Source organism: Leptonychotes weddellii, chromosome 5 (genome assembly GCF_054177405.1).
Source record: "Leptonychotes weddellii isolate Sample4059 chromosome 5, ASM5417740v2, whole genome shotgun sequence".
Classification (NCBI taxonomy): domain Eukaryota; kingdom Metazoa; phylum Chordata; class Mammalia; order Carnivora; family Phocidae; genus Leptonychotes; species Leptonychotes weddellii.
In genome coordinates, this window is record NC_138373.1 from 30,238,681 (window position 1) to 30,250,171 (window position 11,491).

The 11,491-nt window shown below is 44.7% G+C and overlaps 1 protein-coding gene across 17 annotated transcripts in view; it reads right to left on the reverse strand.

Moving 5' to 3' along the window:
* The window catches only part of RBFOX1 (RNA binding fox-1 homolog 1), a 1,962,285-nt gene that overhangs the window by 318,614 nt on the left and 1,632,180 nt on the right, over window positions 1-11,491 (reverse strand). The gene's annotated exons all lie outside the window — the stretch shown is intronic.

Consider the following 11,491-nt stretch of genomic DNA (forward strand, 5'->3'; position numbering starts at 1 on the left):
GCTTCCATGTGTCCCCTCTGCCTGAACTCTCTTCTCTACACCAGGACATTACACAGCTGGCTCCTACTTGTCAATCAGATCTGAGCTCAACTTCGCACCTTCCTTCCACCATGCAAAATAACCCTCTCAGTGACAATCATGTAATCTATTCTGTTTTCTTCATAGTACATAATGCCATCAGATGTTCTGCTTATTGCCTGTTTTCCTCTATTAAATCTGAGTGGTCTTATTCACCCCTGCAAACCTGTTGCCCAGCATATACTGAATGCTCAATAAATATTTACTAAATTAATGAATACATAAGGAAACCAATCTAGAGACGTCTGAATTCCCAAACTAAGCCCCCTCCTTGGCCTCCACAATGCACATGGCCTGTCATCACTCTCATTTTGATTGTGAGGGTCAGATATAAAGATGGAAAGAAAAGCACAATAACCAGTAAGCTACTGATTGAAAAAAAAGGTCTTTTACATTTTCTGCGCACACTCTGGCAAGGGCTGGCTGGATCACCTCATCCTAATGCCGTGGGCAAGCCCATTCCGGGACTTCTTTCTCCAATCTATAAAGGGAAAATGTTATACTTTTAGGACTTAAGGGAATTAGGAGAAGGATTTAGTTTTTAAGAGAGAAAGTGAAGTCATTTAAATTGAAAACTGATCTTGGGCCCTAGACGTGCATTTGGTTTGCAAGAGAAATACTCAGGCAGGAGTGATGAGAGCTGACAAGGCAAGTCTGGTCTGTCTCCCAGTCTCGGCTTCTGAGAGAAGGCTGTCCGGAAGACAGCTTGATCTCTTGAGCAGCTTGGTTTTTAGTCCTAAAATGGGCATGAACTTTGGTCAGATCTCTAAAGGGTAGTTGTGTGTTCCATGAGTCATACGTGTACTCGTGCCTCCATGATGGATGAAACGAGTTTCTCTTTTCCTCACAGGGGAGCATATCTTTTGGAGCCCCCACTTCATGGAACTTAGCAGAAAGCTGAGAGCAGAAGCCACCCACCTGGTTGGTCGGAGCCAGCCAACCTCTGCCTCTCTCTTCTGTTAATCATCTAATCCCTGGGGATATGTGGTTGGTTCCTCTCCTTCATCCCCATCTTCCCCGTGCCATCTGACTTAAATGCTATAATTTTCTAATGCTCCATCTCCTTAAGATATTAGCTACATGTTTTGTTGTAAGCTATCACCTTACTCTTAGTGTTCCAAACAGAAAGGATGTTTATTAGTTGAAAAAATAACTGATTCTATTTTTAAAAGTTTTTATTAAAAAAAAAGCTGGCTGCAAGTGACATAAATGTTTATGTATAGGAAGAGAGTATGGGAACTTTTGTGAAAGAAAATATATGTGAAGGAAAAAGATGAGAGATGTATACAGTGGTTTGAAGTGGTTATTTCTAGGTGGTGGATTATAGTCTGTGTGTTTGTGTGTGTACGTGTGCATGTGTGTGTATTTGTTTGTGCTCCTCTGATCACCAAAATTTATTTTGCATTTATCTTGCATTAATTTTATAATTAGAAAAGTGGGCAACAATTATTTTCAATGAATTTTCTGCTGGAAAGGAGCCCAAGAAGGAATCCATAAGCTTAAATCACAGACCAAACAAATTGGCTGCCTGCTGAGAGCAGCACAAGGTGTAACAACCTTCCTGCAGGTGGACAGCTCTGTGTGAAATGCACTAGCTGGGCTGGACTTTGGCCACAGGTGAGGTCCCCCAAAGCCCATCAATAAACCATCTTAAGACTCGTCTCTTGGGATGGGTTCTGGCTCAAGGGCAATCCTCACCCGATCTCTTTCCCAGGACTCTTCAACAATATTCCAAATGGGCTCCAAGTAAAAAATGGGGGTCTGGGATGCAGGTCACTAATTCAAAGTTGAAAGGTACCCCAGGCTGGATCCATCATATTCTTTCCTGGGAATCTGGAACGTGAATGGAGACACAATGGCTAGTGGTCTTTGTAGCTGAGTCACTGTGGTTTCTGAACCTTGGCAAGATTGACGCTTTGAGCCAGATAATTCTGGAGAATTTTGAATAATTCTGGTTGCCCTATGCATTGTAGAGTGCCAACAGCAACCACCCTCTGATTGTGACAACTAAAAATGTCCTTACAGGGCAAAATCACCCCTGGCTGAGAACCACTCACCTGAAGAGAATGTCCACAAATTCTGCCTGCCGAGGTCTTTAGGCCTACCCTACCTCCTGTACTTGCCCTGGATTGTTTTTCTTTTGTTTTCCCCTTTTGAATCCAAGAGTTTCTGTGCATTCAATGGCTTATGCATTACACCTCAAAACCCGTAAAATTGCAAACACCTCCCCCACTATATTTTTGCTAACCTAGGCAGGATTGGATTCTGTTTCTCAACCAGACGGATCTTAACAAAAACACTCCCATTCAAAAATCATCTTCGGTTTCTTGAGATTCAAAATTACCTGTCATCTTTCAAGCCCTAGAAAGCCAAACAGTTCTTAATTTAACCTATCTCTGATATCAGAGCAGATCTGAACACAAAGGCATGAACGACACAGACGCTTCTGGGCCACATGGGACACTGAAATATACCATGATGTGTCAGCAACAAGACCCCTACAGAGTAAAGAAAGACGGCAGAGGAACATTCCCCTCACCAGGGAGGGTAGGGGGCTTGATTGTGATTGGGTGTTTAGAACTAATGCTAGCATGTGAGGAGAAGCTGGAAAGCCAGGAAGCAGAGATCTCATCAGACACATGCCTAGCCCATCCCCGGGAGAGAACTCTACAAAGTGTTCCTTAGTGAAACTCTGACTAGCTAGAACCAAACACTAGAGAAAATACGTATGCAGACAGCATTGCACATCCAAACCCCACAACTGTTTGAACAGATAAGAATTCCATATGGTCTGCATTACCCTCAGCAATGGAAGCCTTTTTATCCATCCCCAGGCTACCCCATCACCATGCAGCAAGTGGGAGCTCTGGTCCCTTACAACGCAGCCAGGGACAGGACTCAGCGGCTGATGACTGGCATTCTGTATGATGGGTGAGTGCATCCAACATCTGCTCGGCCCCCCACACAAATCTTAAGGCCCCCTGGCAGGCAGCACCAAGTCCCTCAGCTAAGTCACAATGGGAACCACCTGCCAAAACGCCAGGTGTGAAACAAGCCCTAGCTCATTAGAGTCCTTACGCCCCCACCCAAATTCTGGGAAAAGGCTCCAGGCAAATACAGGGCTGTCCACACAGCCAGTCTCAATGAGGCCGCAGGAGCCGCCTTATTAAGATGGTCATTGGACGGTCCACGTCAATTTCACATTTTCTGTCAAAACCTCCCAGATAGCAGGCACCTCGGTGTTTACACCTCTCAGCAGAACAAATGCAGAGCTGTTGAGGGGAGAAATAACACAGCACCACAGTAACAATAGAAGACATCGCTTGCAAGCTGTCCGCGGCCCCTGGAGTAACTGACATGTTTGACAGAGAATGTGTGTTGGTAACGTTGCTTGATTTGTGTTTAAAGGGAAAACAGAAGGTGCATTTCCAGGAGGTTTAGACATAGATAACCAAAGAGAAGGTCTTGTAAACAAAGCCACAAGGACCATGTCCCAGCAGTCCCCTCCTTGCCGTTTGTCACCGCCCCACCTCCCGTTTTGATCTCCCGGAGGAATCGGGCTTCCACGGGGGAACAAGACCTCCTGACAGAAGGCTGCAAGACAGAGGGAGGAAAGCTGATCAGAAATGACAGCGGCACAAAACCCTGTTAGCCTTCTGCTCAGAATAGGTTGTACGGGGAAGAGACAAGGCTGTTCCCCTGCGGAGGGTGAGCAGGGGCACCAAAGCCACACAGCACAGCGCGGTCCTTGGAGCGTCCCCCCCAGGCTGCCGTTTCCAAGCCCTGCGAGCCTGGGCAGGTTGTTTTTACCCTGCTGGGCCTCAATTTCCTTGAAAATAAGTCTCTCCAGGATGGTCTGGAGCAGTAGAAATACCCTATGGAAAATACCCGATGTAGTGACCAGAAGCTGTAGCAATGGTAGAAAGAACAGTAATGTAATTATTAGCATGTAATTATAATATAGTAAATATAAAACTATTACTACTATTTAACTATATTACATAGTATATAAGCATATATATTATGCAATTACATATTATGTAATATAATTAATGTTATACATAATTATATAATGATACATAATATTACATGTAATTATCATGTTTTATTTTGTGTATCATATAATTATATGTAATAGTGTATTATAATTACAAAACATGTAATTATATCTGATAATCACATATATATGTGTTTATTATACGTAATACATGTTATTACATATACATAATATATATCGTGTAGTAGTATTTAATCCTTATGTTATTATTATTTCTATTCTTTTTTTAAAGCTTTCATTTAGGGGCACCTGGGTGCCTCAGTCAGTTAAGCATCTGCCTTCGGCTTGGGCCCTGATCCCAGGGTCCTGGGGTTGAGCCCGAAGGGCAGGCTCCCTGCTCAGCGGGGAGGCTGCTTCTCCCTCTGCCCCTCCCCCCTGCTCATGGGCTCTCTCTCTCTTTCAAATAAATAAATAAAATCTTTACAAAAAAGCTTTTATTTAGGGTGCCTGGGTGGCTCAGTTGGTTAAGCGACTGCCTTCGGCTCAGGTCATGATCCTGGAGTCCTTGGATCGAGTCCCGCATCGGGCTCCCTGCTCGGTGGGAAGTCTGCTTCTCCCTCTGACCCTCCCTCCTCTCATGTGCTCTCTCTCATTCTCTCTCTCAAATAAATAAATAAAATCTTTAAAAAAAAAAAAAGCTTTTATTTATTTATTTATCTATTTTGAGAGAGTGCGCGCTCATGGGAGCATGAGCTTGGGGGTGTGGGGGAGAATCCTAAGCAGATGCAGCGTTCAATCTCACGACTCTGAGATCATGACCTGAGCCAAAATCAACAGTCAGATGCTTAACGGGCTGAGTCACCCAGGCGCCCCTCATTATTTCTATTCTTATTGAGCCTTACTATGTGCCAAGTACCATTATAAGTACCTTACAAATATTAACTCATCTGATCCTCAAAAGCAACTCTGGTAATGGTCCCCATGCAATGGAGGAGGATACTAAAGCACGGATTTAGGTGCTTTTAATATGTTCATTTTACAGATGAGCAATCTGCAGTAAAGAGCAATTTAGGAACTTCCTAAGAAGGCAAAGCTGAGATTCTAACCCAGCAGTCTGGCTTGAGAGCTCACACTCGTAGCCAATATCCAATATATATATATGTATTTGCAAATACTCAATATTGTCTCTATTATATAGTTAGTTCTGATGTTGTTTACGGTAGTGTTGCAGTTGCGCTTGGAAATAAATTGCTAATATGTTTACTGAGTACTTTCCACAAGCCAGGCACTGTGCTGTGAACTTTACAAGCTTCGTTAAACTACCACCCAACAAAGTTAATGCAGCCGAGAGAGGGGGACAACTGTGCCCAAGGTCACAAAGGTAGTAAGTGATGCCCGAGGTCACAGAGGTGGAGGCAGGAGATGAGCCAGGTATCCACTCCAGAGCCCACACCCCTACCTCATCCTGTTAGCATGCTTCCACCTCCCCCCAAATACAACACTTCACTTAGATACCGTACGTGAGGTGCCTTACACACCTCCTGGTACCTCGTAAATGCCTGAAAACAAGCAGCTGCTATTGTTTTTATTATAACTAAATGTGAAAAGCCCAGTAGGCATTTTCTTCCAAGAAAATGACGGAAGTATGAATTTATGACACCGTCTGTTCAGAGGGCAGATCCTTCGCCCCTTTTAAACCTCAACAAAGCCCCTGCATTGTTGGGCAACACCAGTTCCCAAATCCAGCTGCTCATGGGAAACCCGGGAGGGCTGGTAAAGCACACAGTGCACCGGGCCCTGCCCTTCTGATGCAGGTGATCTGGGGTCCAGGGCAGACAGTACATTGGTGATGAACTTGCCCGCACTCTGATCAGCAGCAGGACTGGAGAGCACATAGATGGAGGAGGTCCTCGAAGTGACTCGGAGCTGTGTTTTTCCCGAAGGCTCCCTACAACAGACTGGCTCCCCGGTGCCAGTCGGCAGTCTTGCACTCACACTCCTCCCTGCCACCAGGAGCTGACAGATGGGAGCTATTCTTATTATTTAACATTTATTAAGCGCCCACAGTGTGCTGAGAGTTGCATGGGAACAGGGGTGTGGGTGGTCCCAAAGAGTTTGTCCCCAGAAGGCTATGGCCACATGGAGGGGTGGGGATGGGCCTCTCCCCCCTTCAAAGTCCACTCCTGTCAGCCAACTCCAGTTTCAGCCCCAGAAGTCCTGTGGGAGCCAGTGGACAAAGATTTGGACAAGGGCTCAGTATGAGTGAGACCTGTATCCTGCTTTGTGTGTGACCAGCAGCCCCAGCTCTCCGGGTCCATTGACTTAGGGGATGGCAAGGGCGGGGTGAGCCTGATACAACCCAAGGCCATGGGCTGCGCCTGTCAAATCCCAGAGTGACACATGTATCTCTTTCTCTCTCCTCCACAGCATTCCCCAATGGCACCCTACTCTGTCCAGCTGGACCAAAAGGCATGTCCCTGGTTACTGAGAATCTCCACGGAGAGGGGGAACAGAGAGCTACAAATGTGTCCACTCACCCCCAAACCTAGAGCATCTTCATATGAAAAAGAAAGTGCCGCAAACCAGGAGACGGTGAGAAAAACCAGGACGGGGCGGCAATGCCGGCCATCCGTTACGGAGTGCCTACGGTGAGCTGGTGCGGTCTTCCACGTGCCGCAAACATCATCTCACCAAATCTTCAGGGCTCCCTCCTGAAGTGAGTGAGACCGTCCCCCGCTGTCAAGTTGAGACAATGGGAGCTCAGAGAGGTGAAGCCCCACATCACACAGGGGCCAAGATGCCTACTCAGATTATGAGCGGGGCGTGCCTAGACCTTGGCATGATGTCACGCTGCCTGAATAGCATCGTGCTTCTACTGCAAAGGCCTTGGGTGTGGCTACTTTTGCACTCTTTTATTCCTGACATTGACTTTGGGAGGTAGAGAATATGGCACATGACTACTGTCTTATAGATGAGCAAGTGGAGGCTCAGAGAGGTCAAGCAACTTGCCCAAAGTCACCAGGAGAAGGTCGTGGCCAGATTCAGGTTCCCCTGGTCTAAATCCTACACTCTAAACTCTCTGATCTCAGTCCTTAACTGTGCTGCCTCATGAAATGAGAAGAAATAGCTCCTCAGAGAGCACTCGGTGAGAACACCCTGGAAAGCACAAGCTCACTGCCCCCTCCAAATCCTCCCCACCTCTAAGAGCCAGTGCAGATTAGAGAGCAGATGGAAAAGTAGCAGCTGAGGAGGCCACCCTCTTCCCCCAGCATGATATGCTGAACTCACTGCATTACTCTGAGCCAGATATAAGGTAGGACAAGACAGAACTGGCCACTGCTTCAGAGGCACAGTTCTTGCTGTCATCCTTCTTCCTCAGAAAAAAAACAAAACAAGCAAACAAAAAAACCCTACGCTTTGTATCTTGGAACATACCAGAAACCCTGTCATTCGGGAAAGATGGAGAAACTATCTATAGGGAGCCATCTTCCTGCAGCTGTAGAAAAATCCATCTTGACTACCAAGCTACTGACAATGGTAAGGACCCCATATTGGGTAGGGTGAGTGGGGCTGAGATTCTACAGAGTTCTACCTTCAAGCAGTTGTGTTTAACTTCTGACTCTCCTGCCAATGGTGTGGCCATGCACGCTATCTCCGAGGACAGAGACTGGGTCTTAGTCATCTCAATGTCTCCAGAGCTTAGAAGAGAAGCCAACATGGAACCCACGACCCATAAATAATTATTATAATGAATTAATAAATGTCACAGTACCTCTGCCTCTGACTTTTACAACCTAAGGAGCTCAAGCTAGGAACTAGGCATTGCAGAAGACAATGGTCTCAGTTGCCCAGAGGAAAAGACCTGCGGGGTACTGAGTTCAGTGTTTCTGGACACCTCTTAAGGTTCAGTAGTTAATCAAGTGGATGCATTGGGTGCTTGCATGCTGGTGGGATGCATGTGTGACAGGACTATCTTTAGACGTGAGAGAAACATAAATAGGGGTGAGTATCTCTGTCATAAATCAGCTGGGGAAAACACTTACCCAAAACAACCTTTAAAAGACAGGGAGGGGGCTCTGCTCCACCATCAAAAGCTCAGATTGCTGAACACCAAAGCAGCAAAGTGGAGTGTGAAATCCACAAGTCTCTCCAGCTCTGCTTGTCCCATGCCAACATCTTATAAAAAGCAGACTTGCTGATATAGCATGCCTTTAAAATGATCAAAATGACAGATGGTTGCTGCAGAAACACATCCTTTTTATAGGACTGATATTAATCAGAAGAGATTGACAGTGTCCCTTTAATTTTTTAATTTTTTAAAAAAAAGTGCATTTCTATAAAACAGAACGGGGCAAGTCGCTAGCATCTCCGAAGTGCTTTGGAACGACGGATGGTCCGCATTATTTCAAACTTAACTAGAAGGCTTTGGTTTTTCTTTCTTTATATATTGATTTATGTATGTATTGCTAATATAAGAGAAATGATATTGCTGCATGAGAAGCCCAATCTTGTTTTGGTTGTGGTGTTACTGAATGTCCTTATCAGACTGTCTTTACTTCCCTAGATCATGCTTGGTGTCCTCACCTGGAAAATAGTGGGAATGCTCTAAACATACCTTACAGTACTGGGAGAAAACTACTGTAATTAATTTAGGTGGGAAAACATTGAGTAAAATTGCCATATCCTGCTTTGATACATCGGATCATAAATGGAGAAGCAAGGTGAATTAGATGACAGTTAACTGCCTCACTGGCATCAGGCAAAGAAGATAATTAAGATAAGAATCCCATACTTCCTTCTCTGGAGAGGGTGTATGAAGGGTTCAGGGGAGAAAAAACATGCCTGGATGTCTGTAATAGCTTCGGCAAGTATTGCTGATCATGAGAACCTGGTATTTGCCTGTCCAGCACCCTAGTTTGAGAACAGGACTCATTTTTTCCCCCTATTCACAGCCCCTTACAGCTCAGTCTGGAAGGACGACAGCCTCCAGCTCCCATGCGAGCGGTGACTCAAGATGATTGCTTTGGGGGTGGGCATGGTTCACAAGATAAGCCAAGGAGACTGCTATGTGGAATTTTTGCAAGAACAGTGAGAAAGAGACTTGCAAAGCTGGGTTAGGATGTAAGTCCAGAGTTGCTTGGGGACCATTTTTGCCTCCACTTAGATGTGGTGTGCTTGTGAATGAAGATCAGGAAAAGACAACCACTGTGGGGTCTGGGAGAGACATGACTTGGGTTGTTGGAGCCTCTGAATTCAACTGCGCCTGAAGCTAGATGTTTTCTCCAATTAGATTTTTGTTCTTACAAATAAAAGAGTCTTGACTAAACACTCATCATGCCTCTCTTTTTCACTTTCTCTCTTTCTCTTGAACAATGCAGAATAAACATCTACCCTGATATATAAAGATATATAAAGAGATATATATATATATCTATCTATATATCTATATATATATACCTTTCCTATGTATTAGGAGGTAAGCTTCGTGTTGAAAACGGTCTTGTGTGTTTTCTATTCTGCCTCATCACCCTTTCCTACTTCACAGCCTGACATACAGTAGGTGCTCAATAAATAATTGCTGAATGAGGAGATGAATCACATTTAAAGCTCACAACCACCTTGCAAGACAGGTATTCCTGCTTTCATTTTGTAGCTGAGCAAACAGCCTTGGAGAGGTTAATTGACAAGCCCAAGGCCACACGCTTAGTAAATGCCAGAGCCAATATATCAACTGAGACCTGTTTGACTCCAAATTCTCCTTGCCACCTCCCTGACTTTTTAATTTAGTCTGCTGTTGACATGGCCTCTTTGGCAGTACAGAAAAGTCACTTAGTGACTGAGACGGAGCGACCTCAAAGTAAATGACACCACTAGCATTTATATCTGATTTCTTTCCCGATCAGCAGATACTCCAAACATGTAGATAACATTGCAGGGCAGCAGTAGGAGGATCTGAAAATGGCTCTACTTGCCACAGATGAAAACAAGTTTATGTCTTTTAAGTCCCCCCAGAAATGTATCCACATGACCCGCAAGTTCCTTCTATGTTCCTCTATCTTTCTGTGGGGATGGTTAGTCTTGGCCCACTGTCAAGACCAGAGCTTTGATAATTCCTGGCATTGCAAATTCAATGATGCTGATTTCTGCTTCGAAATCCAGAGTACAGGGTTTGCTCATTCCATTGCTATCCCCATCAGACAGGCACTAATCAGCATTTCTCTGCTGCCGCCTACTCTGTGAAGTTTAAGTTAGAAAGCACTCGGCCTCCAGAGAGCTTACAGTCTCAGAGAGAAAAGATGGCAAAGAGTGCTCAGAACTCAAATCCAGCAAAGTGGACACTCACCTGCTGGATTCACAGAAGAGTATTTCGGAGCCCATTTCTGTGTCGAGCACTCGGACATTTCATTTCTGAGATGCCTCCCAGCCCCTTTTGACCTATGTCTTTGGACTCTTGAGTCCTATGTTTAAACAATGTCAAATTCCATAGTGCCAATGGGTTGGGGAAGATACTAAAGCTCTATCTCGATGTGTCACCCCAACACCATGAATTCACCCAGGTGCTCTGCTCTATTAGGAAGAGCATTCTCCTTAGCTTACCCTATGAATGCCTGCTGGTGCTCTCCAGCTCAACTCAAATGCCACCTTTCCCATTTAACCAGCCACTTCCCTACTCTAAGAGACCTCCATCTACCCATTTTCAAATGCATTGCCATGGATGCATCACAACAGTAGATTGGTGAAGAGGGAAGGCTCTGGCCCAACATACCTGATCCAAATCTCAGCATTGTCACTGACATTCCTGTGACCTTGGACAAGTTACATTTCTCGAGTGTCAGTTTCAGTTTCTTCATATGCAAAAAGGGCATCATAATGCAGGGCTGTGATTCCTTATCTGAGATCTCTGGGGTCATCTGTATTTTGAAATTCAAATTTTTATGGGAGGGGCAGGGAATTGTCTTTTTCAGAAAGGTATTTCAGTGGAAACACTGATTATTTAACACCCTCAGCAGGGTCTGGGACAGCACTCTGAAATCAAACACATAAATACCCCTGTAGCAAAATATATGAATATTCACACTAAGTGGGATAAAGAAAGTCTATAAATAGCCACCCCTCATTTCAGGTCAAGATTGCTTCCCAAATGAGTTTTGGTGCCAAACTCCGCCCCCCAAAAAACCTTGATTTACAGAGCTTTTTGGAATTTAAAATTACAGATAAGGGATGGTAGGCCCAGAGTACCCAATATTAGGGTTTTGTAAGAACAAATTGAGGAAATATACCTATATGCATTTAGCACAACACCTGGCTCATGGCAAATACTCAATAACTGTTCCCTGTCATTCTTTTCTAATACTTTCATTGCAGTATCAGCTTTGTGTTGATCTAGTGTTCTCTTCCACGGGCTGTGAACCTACA